This window comes from Neoarius graeffei, chromosome 11 (assembly GCF_027579695.1).
Source record: "Neoarius graeffei isolate fNeoGra1 chromosome 11, fNeoGra1.pri, whole genome shotgun sequence".
Taxonomy (NCBI): domain Eukaryota; kingdom Metazoa; phylum Chordata; class Actinopteri; order Siluriformes; family Ariidae; genus Neoarius; species Neoarius graeffei.
Genome location: NC_083579.1, coordinates 31,033,931 through 31,051,024, shown reverse-complemented (window position 1 = coordinate 31,051,024; position 17,094 = coordinate 31,033,931). Strand labels below are relative to the sequence as shown.

Here is a 17,094-nt window from a genome sequence, read left to right as displayed (position 1 = left end):
CAGCGGCTGCGCTCCAAATCACTCCGCCCTGAACAGCGAGTGCCCTCTGGAGGGTGCGCACTCCGGCCCTGCGCAGCTCACAGAGCGCGCGAGTGAAGCGCACGAGCAGTGATTCGGGACTGAGCCGCTGTGTGTGTGATCCCAGTGCATATCGGGCATGCGCAAGTCACTCACCACTTGCAAGTGGAAGGATGGCAAGCCTAAAGACAATCATAACTACACAATGGGCAGTATTTGCATCTTACCATGAACAACATGAAGAATGACAAAGCAAAGCATTATATTCATACTTTTATACTCTTTAATGAAAAACAGAAAGGTGATACAAGGCGGAAACAATAGCAGGAAGTGAAGTCCGCGCCGTTTTTCAGCAGTCGCGTCGCATGACCAACGTGGCATGAACAACGTCAGCGAATCAGGAAGGTGGATGTCACAGTGACGTTGTCCAATGACGACGTCAGGTAGAGCTCAGCACTGCGTTTCCTCGTATCTCAATGTTTACACAGCACCGGATCAGATACGAACTGGGTTGAATACGTGGGCCCTGGCGGATTCAAGTTGTTCCGCCTGTGGAGTCGTTTCCCGGCGTTTTAATGTGAACGTGACGAAACCGAGACGGATACGGTCTAATGTAAACCCCACCTCAGTTGCAACATTTGATATGTTGTCCTTGCACTCTTTTCAGTGAAAAAAAAAAAAAAAAAAAGGTTGGTGTCCCAACATTTTTGGAATTGGGGTTGTATAATTATCGAGATGATAAAGTTTTCCATAAGGAGACATTTATTTCACAGTTACGTAAGGAGTCTCCAGTCTTAGTGCTTTTGGAAGTCAGAGGTAAAGCCGAAAGTTCTTTTTTTGTGATGTGACATTGTTTGTTTGTTTTTTTTTTGTTGTTGTTGTTTGATTAAATCCAAGAAAGAGCAAAAAGAGACGCTGGTGAGGGAACGACTGTTGACAGATTTGATAACGCAAGTCATTTATGGACGTTCACATCATTAAATGTAACCATAAATGGATAAAAGTGTGACGATTGAGCGTTAGGATATTTTTGTGATGTAAGAGAACTAAAACGCTGATGATATTCGGAACTAATACTTCAGTTCCGAAGTGGTAACAGTGACTCCACTTCCTCACGCAACAACCCCAGGTTTTATTCCTTACGTAAGGTAATGCGATCATTTTGTGCGTGGGAAGAACCGCGATAAAACGATAACGTTCGGCTGTTATTGTACAGTGTAATGTTTCAACAAGCCTACTCGCAAAGAAAAGACTTGGCAAAAAAACCCCGGTTGTTTTAGGGAGCTGTGCGTCCCTGGACTGACAGGTACGCCTTGCGCCGAGGCATTTCAGGAATTCGCTCCTACGATAAATGGATGTCCGTGTTATCAGCGCAGCCTTCGCTGAAAATCCCTTTTAACAGCCTCCTAGTTTCCTGACTGATCTCTGTCCAAGAGCGCTGCCTAATCTCACAGTTCACAGATGAAGGCGCGTCTCCTGCTTACACACGCTGCTTACATCACCGCATGCACAACACAAGTCATGTGCGTACTTGCACACTGCCATCCTTTGTTGCGCCGTGATGTTTTCACAACCGTGTTACAGTTAAATGAAATCCATTACAAGACTGATTGATTGATTAAAAAAAAAAAAAAAAGAAGAAGCTGCTCAGCTTGGCAGACGTACATTCCGATCTGATCGGTTTGAGTATTTGACAGTAAACGAGTGAGTAATGGAGAACTCAAATTACCAGTTTTCAGGGTGGGGATTTATTTTTTGTTCTTGTTCTAACAGCTCTAGCCTATTTAGCCAGGAAAAGTTCCCCCCCAACTTCTTTACCTCAGGGCTGCGTGATTCCTGATGAAATATAAATCAAACTCAGCGTTGTGCTGTGATGGGAAACTAATCATGTGTTTTACACCACAGCAGGTTGCCAACGTTTGCGATTTGTTGATTTGTTAATGCAGAATGTCACGATGCACTTGTTGTCCATTTATTGTTGCCTGTAACATTGTGGAATGTCCACAAATGACTTAACTTTAGACTTTTAAGTGTAAGTCCAGCCTCGTGTTGTTTTCTTTCTCATGATGCCAAGACAAACTGCAAAGCGTCGCTTCTGTCCCGAAGACGTTAGAAAAACTCAGTTACGCTGCTGACCGACACTGCGGACTCCTTCCATAAGTGCAAAATAAACAACATCTGGGAGTAAACCCGAAGCGCTCACCATACAAGTCGCACTGCACTCTAGAAACGATAACATACACACTCTGGCCACTTTATTAGGAACACCCATACACCCACCTGCTGGTTTATGCAGTTCTCTGATCAGCCGATCGCACGATGCATCAAATCACGCAGATACAAATCAGGAGCTTCAGTTAATTTTCACTTCAAACATCAGAACGGGAAAAACTGTGATCTCAAAGTGTGACTTTCTTTCACTGTGGCATGGGTGTTGGTTTGAGCCAGATGGACTGGTTTGAGTATTTCAGAAACTGCTGATCTCCTGCGGTTTTCACACACAACAGTCTCTAGAGTTTACACAGAATGGTGCGAAAAACAAAAAACACTGAGTTCTGTGGATGGAAACAAACACCTTGTTGATAAAGGCCCGGTCCCACTGCACTTACGGATGCAAAGAGGATGTAAAACGTAAAAAAATCTTTGCCATCCGTTGGAAAACGCTACGCATCCGTTGTGTACTCATTGCATACGTGCTTCATACGCTCTATCCATCGAGCATCCGTCCTCTGTGATTTCATCCGCGCAAAAAGTTTTGAGCTGCACAAAACTTTTAGAACGGATGAACTTTCCGCCGTGTACGATGTAAATCCGCGACATATACGAGCAACAAACGTTCTATGTCCGTCATCATCCGTTAAACGTCTGCTGTATCCTCTCTGCATCCTCTGGGCATCCTCGCAACTCACATCCGCTGCAGCTGAAAACGGAAAGAGGGAGGAAAGATAAGGTACATGAAACGTCTATTCATCGTTAGTAGCACGGAAATAGAAAGGATGTAAGCGTATGCATCTCGTATATAAAGTATTCAAAACGGACAAAGCGTTTATATCTGGGATGTATCTCGTATATTTAGGATGTCTGGAGTATGTCTAGAGTATGTAGAAGGACACCTAGCGCAGTGAACGGTCTGCATCCGATATACATCTGCGCAACATCCCCTTTGTTTCCGTTAGGCGTACGTGATGCATCCCCTTCATCCGCTATGCATCCGCTCTTTCTGCTATGCGTCCGCTTCTCAGTTATCACCGGTAACCCCTTCGGAGCTGTCATCCACTTCCATCCGCTTTCATCCGCTAGGCTTCCTATGAACATGCGTTTAACATCCCCGCTATATACTACCCACGTCCGTTCTTTTCCGTTCTGTTTTCGCAAATTTTCGCCAATTTTGTCCATTTCTGGAGCGGATGAAAACGGATAGCGCCACCCCCGAAATTTTGCTCGTCCGCTGTGTCCTTTTTGCATACGTTTTGTGTCCATCGGCCAGTGGGACCGGGCCTCAAGAGAGGTCAGAGGAAAATGGACAGATTGGTTCGAGCTGCCAGGAAGGATAGATATAGTAACTCATATAATCACTCTTTACAACCGTGGTGAGCAGAAAAGCATCTCAGCATGCAACAGCAGACAGAAGAACACATTGGGTTCCAGTCCTGCAGCCAAGAACAGGAGTCTTAGAATCAACAACAAGTTCCTATAAAAGTGGCCAGTGAGTGTATAAGAATGCTTAGTCTATCCACGTTCACCGGATATGAACAATCATGCACTCTGATTGGCTGCTGTACTACTAGGCTATCAGCTCATATACCATGAGTAGAGAAAAAGAAAATGGCGGAGCGTGTCGCTGAAACAACCAAGGACGCAATAAAAACTACTGAAAAACAAAACCCCCCAAAATTAAAAAAAAAGCAACAAAATATGGAATAAAAGTATCTGACGGTAAGAACGTATCTATTTTTATTTTTCAAGAATGATTAATTTTATTGCTCCTTTTTACATTCTAAGCGGGAATGATTTTGTCGGACGTTTTGTATAAAATTTTTATTTATCGAATTTGCAAAAGGTAAAAATAAAAATGCTCCGTTTCTCAAAATCCAGTGAATGTGGCTAGAATAAAACAGTTATTCCGCTCAATCTCGGCTCATCGGCCATCAGCTCATGTACGACTTGATTTCGTGAAATAATTGTTAAACGCATTATTGTCAGAACTGGGTGGCACAGTGGTGCAGTGGTTCGCGCTGTCGCCTCACAGCAAGAAGGTCCGGGTTCGAGCCCCGGGGCCGGCGAGGGCCTTTCTGTGCGGAGTTTGCATGTTCTCCCCGTGTCCGCGTGGGTTTCCTCCGGGTGCTCTGGTTTCCCCCACAGTCCAAAGACATGCAGGTTAGGTTAACTGGTGACTCTAAATTGAGCGTAGGTGTGAATGTGAGTGTGAATGGTTGTCTGTGTCTATGTGTCAGCCCTGTGATGACCTGGCGACTTGTCCAGGGTGTACCCCGCCTTTCGCCCGTAGTCAGCTGGGATAGGCTCCAGCTTGCCTGCGACCCTGTAGAACAGGATAAAGCGGCTACAGATAATGAGATGAGATGAGATAATTGTTCCACTGAATGTGTACGTATAATAATAATTATAATACATATTACTCAATTCTGATTGGTCAGTCAAGGAGGGCTTTTTTCCTTAACACAGGGCCGTATGTCTGAAATGCTATTGGCTAGTTCGTTGCTTGGTTACGGTTACAAAAATGAGCAAATTTTGTCAACAAAATGGCTTTTGTAAAGAAGTTCCAATAAAATTTTGTAAACCACTTTCAGAATCCTCGTGTCGTGTCGTCGTGTCGTGATGAAAGACGCTTTAGAAACCGATTCAAACATGTAAGATAGTCTCGCGCCCTGATTGGTTCAGAAAACGTGAATGACAAATGTTGTGAACTTGAATGGCTTCCGAAGTATGAGTTTGGCCCTATATATGATAAACAATTAAGGATCAATTTCACTTGTGATTTCAAAGTTTTCAAAAAGTTCGAAATCACTCGTGACATTAATCCTTAATTTTACTCGGCCCCATACGATTGCCTATACTAATAATAATACTGGCTGGCTTTTTTCGTGGTATATCAGATATATTCCATTCAGCTACTCAGAGGAATGTAAGAAACTATCACCGGGCGGCACGGTGGTGTAGGCTAGTGGTTAGCGCTGTCGCCTCACAGCAAGAAGGTCCGGGTTCGAGCCCCGTGGCCGGCAAGGGCCTTTCTGTGCGGAGTTTGCATGTTCTCCCCGTGTCCGCATGGGTTTCCTCCGGGTGCTCCGGTTTCCCCCACAGTCCAAAGACATGCAGGTTAGGTTAACTGGTGACTCTAAATTGAGCGTAGGTGTGAATGTGAGTGTGAATGGTTGTCTGTGTCTATGTGTCAGCCCTGTGATGACCTGGCGACTTGTCCAGGGTGTACCCCGCCTTTCGCCCGTAGTCAGCTGGGATAGGCTCCAGCTTGCCTGCGACCCTGTAGAACAGGATAAAGCGGCTACAGATAATGAGATGAGATTATTGTCAGAACTGTTGAGCATCTTCTGACCAATCAGATTCAAGAATCGTCACAACGTACGGCGGACAGCGTATTATAAGAGTCATCGTGAACGAAAAGATTTCAGTTGATTTTGAAAATGTCGAAGTGAAATGAAAGTGTTTGTTTTGTTTCCGAAACTGTGTCAAATTTAATGAATGTTATTTTTGTGATTATTCGGGTTCCGAGCACCAGATATCCATTGTTGGTAATGCTGATTATATAATAACGGGTAAAAAGCAGAAGATATGAAGGACGAGCCCAAACAGAGCCCTGATTGCACTTCACACTCCGTTAGCATGAAAGACGTGTTTCTTAAACATGACAAATCAACAGAGCAGGGTATTTGGGGTCGGTGGTTTGGCCCGGAGCCGAATGAGAAGGAGCTGATTCGGAAATAAACAGGAGAATAAAAAGCGAGGCAGAGCGCGGGGCCGGGAAACACACGAGCGAGACACACGGCATACCGAGGTATTGATAAGAGCGTATCCTAGCAACGAGCCCCAGTGTTTGACTAAAGGGTTTGTCTGTGCTTTAGTTCTCCAAGCTTCTTCTCACACACACGCACACACACACAAAAAAACTCTCCACAAGAAACTAAGAAACCACTCGGAAACGCATTTGGATCTCATTTTTTAAAGTTAAGCCCGAAGAAACGATTTTAACACGAAAACTATCTGCACGGAGAGGTGTTATTTATTTATTTATTTATTAACAGAATGACAAAAATGTTATGATGTTTACACTTGCGTGAAAATCCCAAACTACGAATCACTGATAAGATGCAATGTCTTGCAGTGAGTCCCTGAAAGTTTTTATCGTTACGAGGTCTGGTTACTGAATCCTCGAACAGACTCTGCGATAACGCGTGTTCTCCATGCCAGATTATACGATGAAGATCCTCTGACGATAGACCTACGACCAAACAGCATTACTAGCTTCTCGAAATTATTTACCGTGAAAGTAAGATGAGAGATTTTTTTTTTTTCCCCTCGGTCTGTTTTTTTTTTTTTTTACGTTTACATTTCATTACCGTTATCGCATTTGTAGCTATCTTGCGTGTTTAGCGTTCTGCTACGCCGTCTTCCTATTGGTGGATTTTAGACAGGTTTTCTCAGTCACGTTAACCATAACGTAAGCATGTCACATTAGCTGCGTGTTCGAAGACCGTCGATGTCAACCGTGACGGGGGAAAAAAAAAGTAAAAATCGTCGAGCGTAAACCCAGCTCACCTGGGTAAAGAACACTCGAAATATAAAGCGTAATTTTTCACAGCGTCGACTTGTTGCATCAGACACCAAACATGTCTCGACATTGCGTAAGTGTTTGTTTTGGCCGTCACTAAGTGTGCCGATGAAGGCCAAGTTCACATCGCAAGCCTTATTGCTTAACTTCTGTGCTCGGATCTGATGGTACGCGTTAATGTTTGTAGATAATCCTTCAATGTGTTCACAGATGTTTGCACTTTTAAAGGCTGCAAATTTCCCTTCCAGCAAATTAATTCCCTCAGTGCCATTTTGTGGCTCCGCCCCTTTCCGGTATTTCTCAATCACTGACCGTCCAACATTCCGCCTTCTTTTGCCCATTTGAATCCATCATCCAGATCGTAACAGTGCGCAAATAATCTCGCTGAACACTCCGAGTGCACGCAGTGATCCGTCTGAGACGCAGCAGCTGTACAGGAGGATTAAGGAAATAAAGTTTTGCCAGACACATGTCTCTAATTGTGAATGGTCTGGAGAACAACAGAACTCTCCACACACTGCCGTTGAACACAAGTTAGCTTTGGTCGCTTGCCCGTTTTGTGTGTTTTTGCTTTTTGGCACAGCTGGAGCAGGAAGGAGGTTTCCCAGACACAACTTCATGTTCGAGCGGAACCTTGATCATTCCGGGAAGTTTCCGGACGACGTGTTGATGCAGAACAAAGCAAGCGTCGTTGAATTCTCTCATCTGATTGATTTAAGGTGGTGGTGATGATGAGGCATGTAACGATTCACCCGATTTGTGATTCGATTCAATTCACGATATCGGGCTCACAATTCGATTTTTCCGATGACGTTTCTGAAAAAGAAATTAAATGAAGAAAATTGTATTCCCCAAAATGCAACGTTTATTTTTCTATTATTTATCAACTTAAATATTCCTTTTGTTAAATTTAAATATATATGATAAAGAGAACCCAGATAAACAAATGAGACACAAATATTATACTTGATCATTTATTTATTGAGGAAAATGATCCAATATTACATATCTGTGAGTGGCAAAAGTATGTGAACCTTTGCTTTCAGTATCTGTGTGACCCCCTTGTGCAGCAATAACTGCAGCTAAACATTTGCGGTAACTGTTGATCAGTCCTGCACACTGGCTTGGAGGAATTTTAGCCCGTTCCTCCGTACAGAACAGCTTCAACTCTGGGATGTTGGTGGGTTTCCTCACATGAACTGCTCGCTTCAGGTCCTTCCACAACATTTCGATTGGATGAAGGTCAGGACTTTGACTTGGCCATTCCAAAACATTAACTTTATTCTTCTTTAACCATTCTTTGGTAGAACGACTTGTGTGCTTAGGGTCGTTGTCTTGCTGCATGACCCACCTTCTCTTGAGATTCAGTTCATGGACAGATGTCCTGACATTTTCCTTTAGAATTTGCTGGTATAATTCAGAATTCATTGCTCCATCAATGATGGCAAGCCGTCCTGGCCCAGATGCAGCAAAACAGGCCCAAACCATGATACTACCGCCACCATGTTTCACAGATGGGATAAGGTTCTTATGCTGGAATGCAGTGTTTTCCTTTCTCCAAACATAATGCTTCTCATTTAAACCAAAAAGTTCTATTTTGGTCTCATCTGTCCACAAAATATTTTTCCAATAGCCTTCTGGCTTGTCCACGTGATCTTTATCAAACTGCAGATGAGCAGCAATGTTCTTTTTGGAGAGCAGTGGCTTTCTCCTTGCAACCCTGCCATGCACACCATTGTTGTTCAGTGTTCTCCTGATGGTGGACTCATGAACATTAACATTAGCCAATGTGAGAGAGGCCTTCAGTTGCTTAGAAGTTACCCTGGGGTCCTTTGTGACCTCACTGACTATTACACACCTTGCTCTTGGAGTGATCTTTGTCAGTCGACCACTCCTGGGGAGGGTAACAATGGTCTTGAATTTCCTCCATTTGTACACAATCTGTCTGACTGTGGATTGGTGGAGTCCAAACTCTTTAGAGATGGTTTTGTTACCTTTTCCAGCCTGATGAGCATCAACAACGCTTTTTCTGAGGTCCTCAGAAATCTCCTTTGTTCGTGCCATGATACACTTCCACAAACATGTGTTGTGAAGATCAGACTTTGATAGATCCCTGTTCTTTAAATAAAACAGGGTGCCCACTCACACCTGATTGTCATCCCATTGATTGAAAACACCTGACTCTAATTTCACCTTCAAATTAACTGCTAATCCTAGGGGTTCACATATTTTTGCCACTCACAGATATGTAATATTGGATCATTTTCCTCAATAAATAAATGACCAAGTATAATATTTCTGTCTCATTTGTTTAACTGGGTTCTCTTTATCTACTTTTAGGACTTGTGTGAAAATCTGATGATGTTTTAGGTCATATTTATGCAGAAATATAGAAAATTCTAAAGGGTTCACAAACTTTCAAGCACCACTGTAAAAGCATATCTTTTTTTTTTTCAATTATACAGTTAATGAGACGGTTATTTAACTGTAATTTATGGAAGGAGTCTCGAGTGTTAGTGCTGAGGTAAAGCTAGAACGTTCCCGAGGTAAAGCCTTCCGAGGAGGTTTCACTTTGCCGTTGCTTGGTAACACGACAAGCTGGCAAAGGAACGTAATCAGTAACAGGAACTACTTTGTTTCGTGGACGTTCAACAACATTAAGTGTAACTCTAATCGGATAAAAAGTACCACACGATATTTGTCGTAAGTGTTGTAGGAAAATGTTCCGATCACAGTGTGTTTTATTCCTTCTTTACGCTGAGATCCTTTACGTGCTTTGACATCCTTCTTTTTAGACAGGAAAAGAATTTTAAATTATACACTGTAGTGCATTTTTACTTTGGCATTGGCATACATGTCAACCTATACGGAATGTCCGTATTTTATACGGATTTGATTCAATAAACGTAGTCTACGGGCGTATAAATAAAGTTATACGGATTCTTTAAAAAAACTTCAATATTTATTTAGAGCTATAATCAATTCCCACGATAATAAACGTACTGTACACCACAGACAGCCAGTAAAGAGTCTTATGAAATCGCGCGTTATCTTGTGGTAGCGAGACTTCGTTCCACTTTTGATCATGCGCACACCGCATTGCGAGAATCCCGCCAACCGGGAAGTCATAGAAACATAGACGCCGCCTTCTGCGTAGAATCATACGTCATCCTCGCCGCCATATTGGATGTGGCAAAGTGGAGATTCTTCAACCGTCTCTGGTATAGCGTCTAGACAGTAGCCGAGAATAAAGATGCCTCATTCATGTGCTGCGTTTAACTGTACCAACAGGTTGGGGGCAATTCCATATAAATGTCAACCTCACCATGCAAAAATAAAGCAACATGTAATACATCAAAACCACTCCCAGAGATCTCACCTAGGCCTGTATTTTACAGATGTGAATAAGTTGAACCAATTTGTAACCAACCTAATATGTCACTGTCAGTCTTTCTTATAATGTAAACCCCAAGCTAAAATCAACTTTGATCATGTACAATTCTATATTATTGCCACAAGCCACAGAAATGTATGCTAAAATCCACAAAACAGCAAAACAATAGCCATCCTAAATATTATTTAAGAACTTTGATAGTTTTAGCTGATATTTAGAGAGTTTTTCAAAGGGTTATGGTGGTTAAATTGCTGATTTTCTAAACATATGCCATGTCTATTTCAGACGCATCACATCCATAACGGAATTTCGTCACATCCATAACGCTGACTTTTCCTTCCGAAACTCTGCATGAAATACAAAATATTTTAAACAAAGATTTTTTAATATTCACCTTGGACCCCTCTATCAAATGGATATCTCCATTTCGACATTAGGTTTACAATTTCACAGAGTTTGATAAAAATGTACAGTCACCCAAGAAAAGTGATACTTTTTCTGTCACATCCATAACGCATCTTTTATTGGCGTTTTCTGGCATGCCCTAGATGTACTATGGGAATTGTTCTTGTTCTATCACTTCTCCAGTATGGTACAGCCTTAAAATATGCAACACCTGTTTAAATACTGGGAGACAATAAAACATGCACTGGGTCATTTGTTGCCATTTTGAGTTCAAGTGTCACGTCCATAACTCTGGAATTGCTCTTTACCGTCCAAACGAGATCACATGGGATTACCTTTCACAGGTGAGACTGGAAAAATACTTTTCATTGTATTTGGTCATTATAACGTAATTTTACGAACAGATTTTTCTGACTTTGTGGCTAATATGAAGTCTCGCGCATAATAGCCGCTCGGTGAAACCTGTCTCCAAACAACGAAGTATTTCCTTCGTAACTACGCTGATAACACTTTGTGTTTTTGTCAAACATTGGAGCTTTGTATTCATTCTGAAGGTTTATTGTTATTAATATTGAATAAAAAGTAACTGGGATATACCATTGTTAATTATCATTCAAATTTTAGGTAAATTATTTTAATTTGCATCTTATACGGATTTTATAAGGGAAATACGGATTTTGGAGGTTGGTTATACAGGTTTGATTGACCAAAGGTTGACATGTATGCATTGGTCTAAACCCAACTTGCAAGTCGCACAAGGTCTCGGCGAAACATAACTGCATATTTATTAAAAAAAAAAAAAAAAGTAAACCGAAAGTCCTGCCACTTGACTGCCTCACCCTGTCGGATGATTCACTTTCCCTCCTTTCCTGCGGTTGCTAAAGGCATGTTGTTTTCCTCCACCCGAACACTTGATGTGTTTTGATAGCAGGACTGATAAGCTGGTGATAGCGTATCGGGTTTATTTTCCAAATCTGACTGCAGTTAAGTGACGACGTGTGACTGGGTGTGTGTCGGAAATCTCAGGTCATATCACGAACAATCAGGAAACGCGATCTCGTTCATACTCTGCTTTTATGGAAATTTAAAGAAGCAGTCTGTAATTTTGCGGAGCCCGTATGCTACGTGCTCTGGAGGTTCGAATTGAAAATGGAAATGCTTCTACATGTTTCTTTCCTCTTTGATAAAACAATGTTTGCTTTGTGACTCGGCTTGTGTAGATAAGAGTGAGGGCGGAGCTAATTTCCAGGCCAGAAAAATGTCAACAGAAACCTCAGATAAAGAACCTAAAGCGCCTCTTCTGAGCTGTCAAACCAAGTGAAAACTTTTTGGATCAACGTTTGAAGTCTTTAAAATGATTGTTAGAGGTTTAGAAATACCTAAAAAAAAAAAAGACAAACGGCACCTTTAAGCGCAAGATTTTCAGCCACAAAGACGTACGCATTTGAAATATGCACCACACGGGGAAGCTAATCCACATCTGCATCCACGCAACATGTGTCAGAGAAAAGAAAACACTCAGGATAAAATAGCGCCGGTGTTTCAACTGACCTCAGGACCTGACGGAACGGAGAGGCTCATTCGCCCGACGTCGCTTCTCAGAGAGTCGTGTTACATCCAGTAGAAAGTAGAACGGACATTCCTCCAGAGCGGACGTGTCGACTTACACGCTAATTGTGTCGCCTTCTGTGCTCCACTCCGCTTTCAGGATGAATGTGACACTCTGGGTTGAGAAATTCAGACAGGACGCGGTCCATGCGTTGATTAATTTTTTATAACTGTAGCTCCGACAGTGGTGCAGCTGCACATCGCAAGTAGATCAACGCGTCGTTGTGATACGTCATCGTTTCTATAGCGACAGCTCATTCACAGTAAAGGCCAATTTATGCTGACAACGCAGTCCTCGCAGACGGTGTCGCAGATAGCGTCTGCGTAGCCCCCCCACCTTCGCAGACGCTCTGCGCGCACCTCCCAAAAATTGTGACCACCGCAGGAGCCTCGCAGACAGCGTCGCAGACAAAAGGGCTCTGATTGGTCCATTCTACATCCGCTGTACACGCACTTCCGCTTCCCTACTTTCCCGGTTTGGTTTGTTTTCACGACCGCCATTTTTAAAAACACGAGCGAAGATGGAGCAGCATGAAGAGCGGTTGATCGAGGAAGTGAAGAAGTACGTACATCTATACGACTCCAGTTCTAGTCATTAGAAGTAACCGGAGGATAAACACTCCACTAACCACACCCACCAACTACTCCTAGCGACTTCGCGCCCCCTTGCGTTGTGGCGGTGAATAACATCGCACATGCGTATTACTCCCCGCTCAACGATAAATTACAACTGTCTGCGAAAAGCTGTCTGCGAAAGCCTTGTCGCAAGAGCATGCAGAGGCCTTTAGGCGGTTTACACGTAATCGTAATAAGAACTACTTATTAACTGAGCGCGAAGTCTTTACGGGAAAATATCACCCCGAGGTCCGTACTGTCAAGACCGAGCAAGCGAGGTTAATAAGGAGTTTATGAAATGGCTTTTTTTATTTCTAAGATGAAACTAGACGGTCGTTATAACGAGGCGCGACGCTGCTTTCAGTCACATGTTTGTAACATAATTGAGTCACGCATGCAGAATAAACAGCTAGCGGTTTTAGAACTGAATTGCGGTTAGCGGTTTCTGAACGCTCGTCGTTGCTCATTTCTTGAAGAACTCAATGTCTCTTGTTTGTCTTTTGCGTTTCAGACGTTTTTGATTTCCAATTAATCTTTTTTTTTGTCGTTTTTTTTTTTTCTTGCAACATTGAAAGCCGGCGTCTCGGAAAGAAAGTCCGTAATCGTCCGCAGGCATTACGGGAAAATACTGCCGGCCAAGGAACCAATCAGAGCGCACGATTTTACCAGAAGTCCCTCGTGCCGTAGAACAACAACAACAATGCGTAATCGTTGATGATGTGAAGTTTTCCGTGAGGAGATGTTTATTTAATGTTTATGGAAGGAGTCTGCTCCTGTGTCAGCGCTTTGTAACACTCAGACGTAAAGCTGCAGTTTTTCAGTCACATGATAAGCTGCGTTTTTTTTTTTTAAAGATTAGCTGATAAAGGAATGACTTTTTTTGCTGCTCTAATGTAAGCGAAAACTTGTTTCGTGGACGTTCGACAACATTTAACATAACTAGAAATGGATAAAAAGTAAGCCGGGTCGTTTTAGGACTGTGAGAGTGTAATAATTGGCAAACTGCTGTCGTGTCAGAGAAATAAAACATCGCTGCAGGAGAATCAGTGACTTCAGGATGGTAATGTTAACGTCACTGGATTTATTTTATTATGAAATAAAAAGCGTTTTTGGCCCCCTTTTGAACCTTTTTTTCCTCAACTGACCGAATAAACAATAATGGAACGTGAGGTACAGTGTCTTTTCAAAGCTAAGATTCGTGGCGCGTTCACTCTGTGCCTTCTTGACGTTTCCCGCAGGCGCTGCACGGCACGCTGTTTATCCACAGCGCTGTAATAAAGCCAGATCGAGTGCAGCTCTGACGGAACACATCAGCACGCACTGCTTCCAGTAAAGCAGATAAAATCCGAGTGAAGGGGATAAATGACGCAGAGCTGAGGATCGCGGCCCCTCTGAGTGCAGCTCCATGTTCAGGCTCAGCAGCGTATGTTTATGAGGTCGGTGGAAACGAAGGCCTGCTCGCCTGAACAACAGGAAGTGCGAGTTAAGGGTCGATTTTTGCCCTCCGGAGGGACGAGGCTGCGCTTTCTGACTGACATTTTTACAGAACGTGTGTGTGTGTGTGTGTGTGTGTGTGTGTGTGAGAGTGAGTGAGTGTGTGTACAGTAGATGCTTCTCCAAATATAAAAAAAAATGTTCATGAATTAATTTTGCCTTTTTTTTAGCAAAGTTGTACATCGCAAAACTTTCTTCTATTTTGTGGAAATATCTCTCATTCTATCACTTTCTCTGTCTGTCTCTCACGCTCTCTGTCACTCTTTTTCTCTCTCTCTGTCACTCTATCACTGTTTTTCTATCACTGACTCTGTCTCTGTCACTCTCTCTATCACTCTCTCTGTGGCCTCTCTCTCTATCACTCTATCACTCTGTCTCTCTATCACTCTCTCTGCCTCTCTCATCACTCTCTCACTCTATCACTCTGTCTGCCACTCTATCACTCTGTCTCTGCCTCTCTCTCTTTCTCACTCTCTCTCACGGTCACTCTCTCTCTGTCTCTCTATCACTCTGTCTCTGCCTCTCTCTCTTTCTCACTCTCTCTCACTGTCACTCTCTCTCTGTCTCTCTATCACTCTCTGCCTCTCTCTATCACTGTCTCACTCTGTCACTTTCTCTGTCACTCTCTGCCTCACTCTCTGTCACTCTGTCTCTCTATCACTGTCTCTGTCACTATCACTCTGTCTCTGCCTCTCTATCACTCTGTCTCTGTCACGCTATCACTCTGTCTATCACTCTCTGTCTCACTCTATCTCTATCACTCTATCACTCTGTCTCACTCTATCACTGTCACTCTATCACTCTGTCTCACTCTATCACTCTCACTGTCACACTCTCTCCATCACTCTCTCACTCTCTCACTCTGTCTCTGTCACTCTATCACTCTGTCTCACTCTCTCACTCTGTCATGCTCTCTCCATCACTCTCTCTCACTCTCTTCATCTGTCACTCTCTCTCTTGCTCACTCACTCTCTCTCACTCATTCTCTCTCTCACTCTGTCACGCTCTCTCCATCACACTCTCTCACTCTCTTTATCTCTGTCACTCTCTCTCGCTCACTCACTCTCTCTCTCTCTCACACTATCACTCTCTCACTCTGTCACGTTCTCTCCATCACTCTCTCACTCTCTTTATCTCTGTCACTCTCTCTCTCTCTCTCTCTCTCTGCTTCCTAGTGTGTTAAAAGAAATGAGTAGTGACAGCAGCTTGCACAAGGACACAGCACACACCCCTGTCCTCCTCAGTCATATTCTCCTACCCCTCCTTCTCTCTCTCTCTCTCTCTCTCTCTCTCTCTCTCTCTCTCATGGTATTTTATCTGTGAATGCAGGAGAAAGGTTTGTTGACGTTCGGATGCTCCCCCAGGCCGTGTAAGATGAGCGGGCGCTCCCTCACCGTCTCCCGGGCGTCTCTCCGTATCCCCCACAGCTTTGCTCAACATGGTACAATGGGTTCTGTTTGACTCTTAAATGCCACAGTGTGAGAAAAACAGCGAGGGCTGGGATGCACGTGTTCTGATGGTTATTAACACGTGAAGGCCTAATTCATCACTCAGTGCCAGTGTTTATCATTCCGTTGGGTTGTTTGCGTAGTACACTGGTCCGATAAGCTTGAATAATCGAGTCTTTTTTATTTATCGAGTGACATTTCTTTGATCTAAAGCTGTCAGGAAGCAGAAGAGGAATTACTGCAGGAATGCAGACTCCTAGTCCGAGATCCCGCTCAGAGGTGTGTGTACCACACACACCATACACTTTTAATACAGCTGTGCTTTAAGACTTTCAGTAATTCTGTCATTTGTGGACATGAACTGATGACCTTTTTTTTAAAATATGAAATCATAATGGATAAACTATGAGTATGCTGCGTGAGGTGCTGAATTGTGGAATCTGATTGGTCAGAATATGAGTGGTGTTGATTTTCTCAAACAGTAACTCTGACAATCGTACAGCTGCAAATCACGCATAAAAATATTCAAGTGCTCGTTCTACAACGGAGGATATTACACGGTGGTGCGAAGACTTGATTATCTTCGAGTGGCAAGCATATATTTTTCAACACGAAAAGATAAACTTCATATCTTTGCGCCACTGTGTAATGTTCTTTATATTATATGGAAACCATACACAAATTAATCAAAAGAATTTTTAATTTTGAACCGGTTTGCCATTTTAACAACACGCATCTAATCAGTGGGAAAACACTGGGAGTGACGTCATCGGAGCGAAATATCAGGAATTATTATACATACGCGCCACTTTTTCCATGGAATAAAAGCATGTGTTCTGTTCCCTTTTAGTGGATTTATTGATGGTATGCAATATTGTTCTCATATCACTTATCCTCCATGTGTTACGCCGCTCTCCTCAATGGAGAATGAGCGTGCAATATTGTTATAATATTGCACGTTGTCAAGACAACACGACATCGGGGCTCATGCGAAGATCCAATGACAAAACTTTTCTCCTGCATATGCACACAATAATTTCTTTGTCTCCTGGGAAAGCGAGAGGCTAATCCAGTGCTAGGATTAAGCGCTAAATAAATAAACTGAGAGTAAAGACGCGCTGAACACCTGAAAGGCTACCAGAACTTAATTATATATTCTTCACGCATATTTACAAGAGAAAAACACACCAACGGACATCGAAAAACTGGAAAAGAGACACATCGGAGATGTAAAACTTCTACACTAGAGAGTGACTGTGACAGTTTGTAAACAAACATGGCCGCGAGGTTTGCTTCGTTCATAGCGGAAG

At 42.9% G+C, this 17,094-nt stretch overlaps 1 protein-coding gene across 2 annotated transcripts in view; it reads left to right on the top strand.

The window, feature by feature from the left end:
* Positions 1–17,094, top strand: part of ccdc85ca (coiled-coil domain containing 85C, a) — a 141,608-nt gene that overhangs the window by 36,023 nt on the left and 88,491 nt on the right. The window lies entirely within an intron of this gene.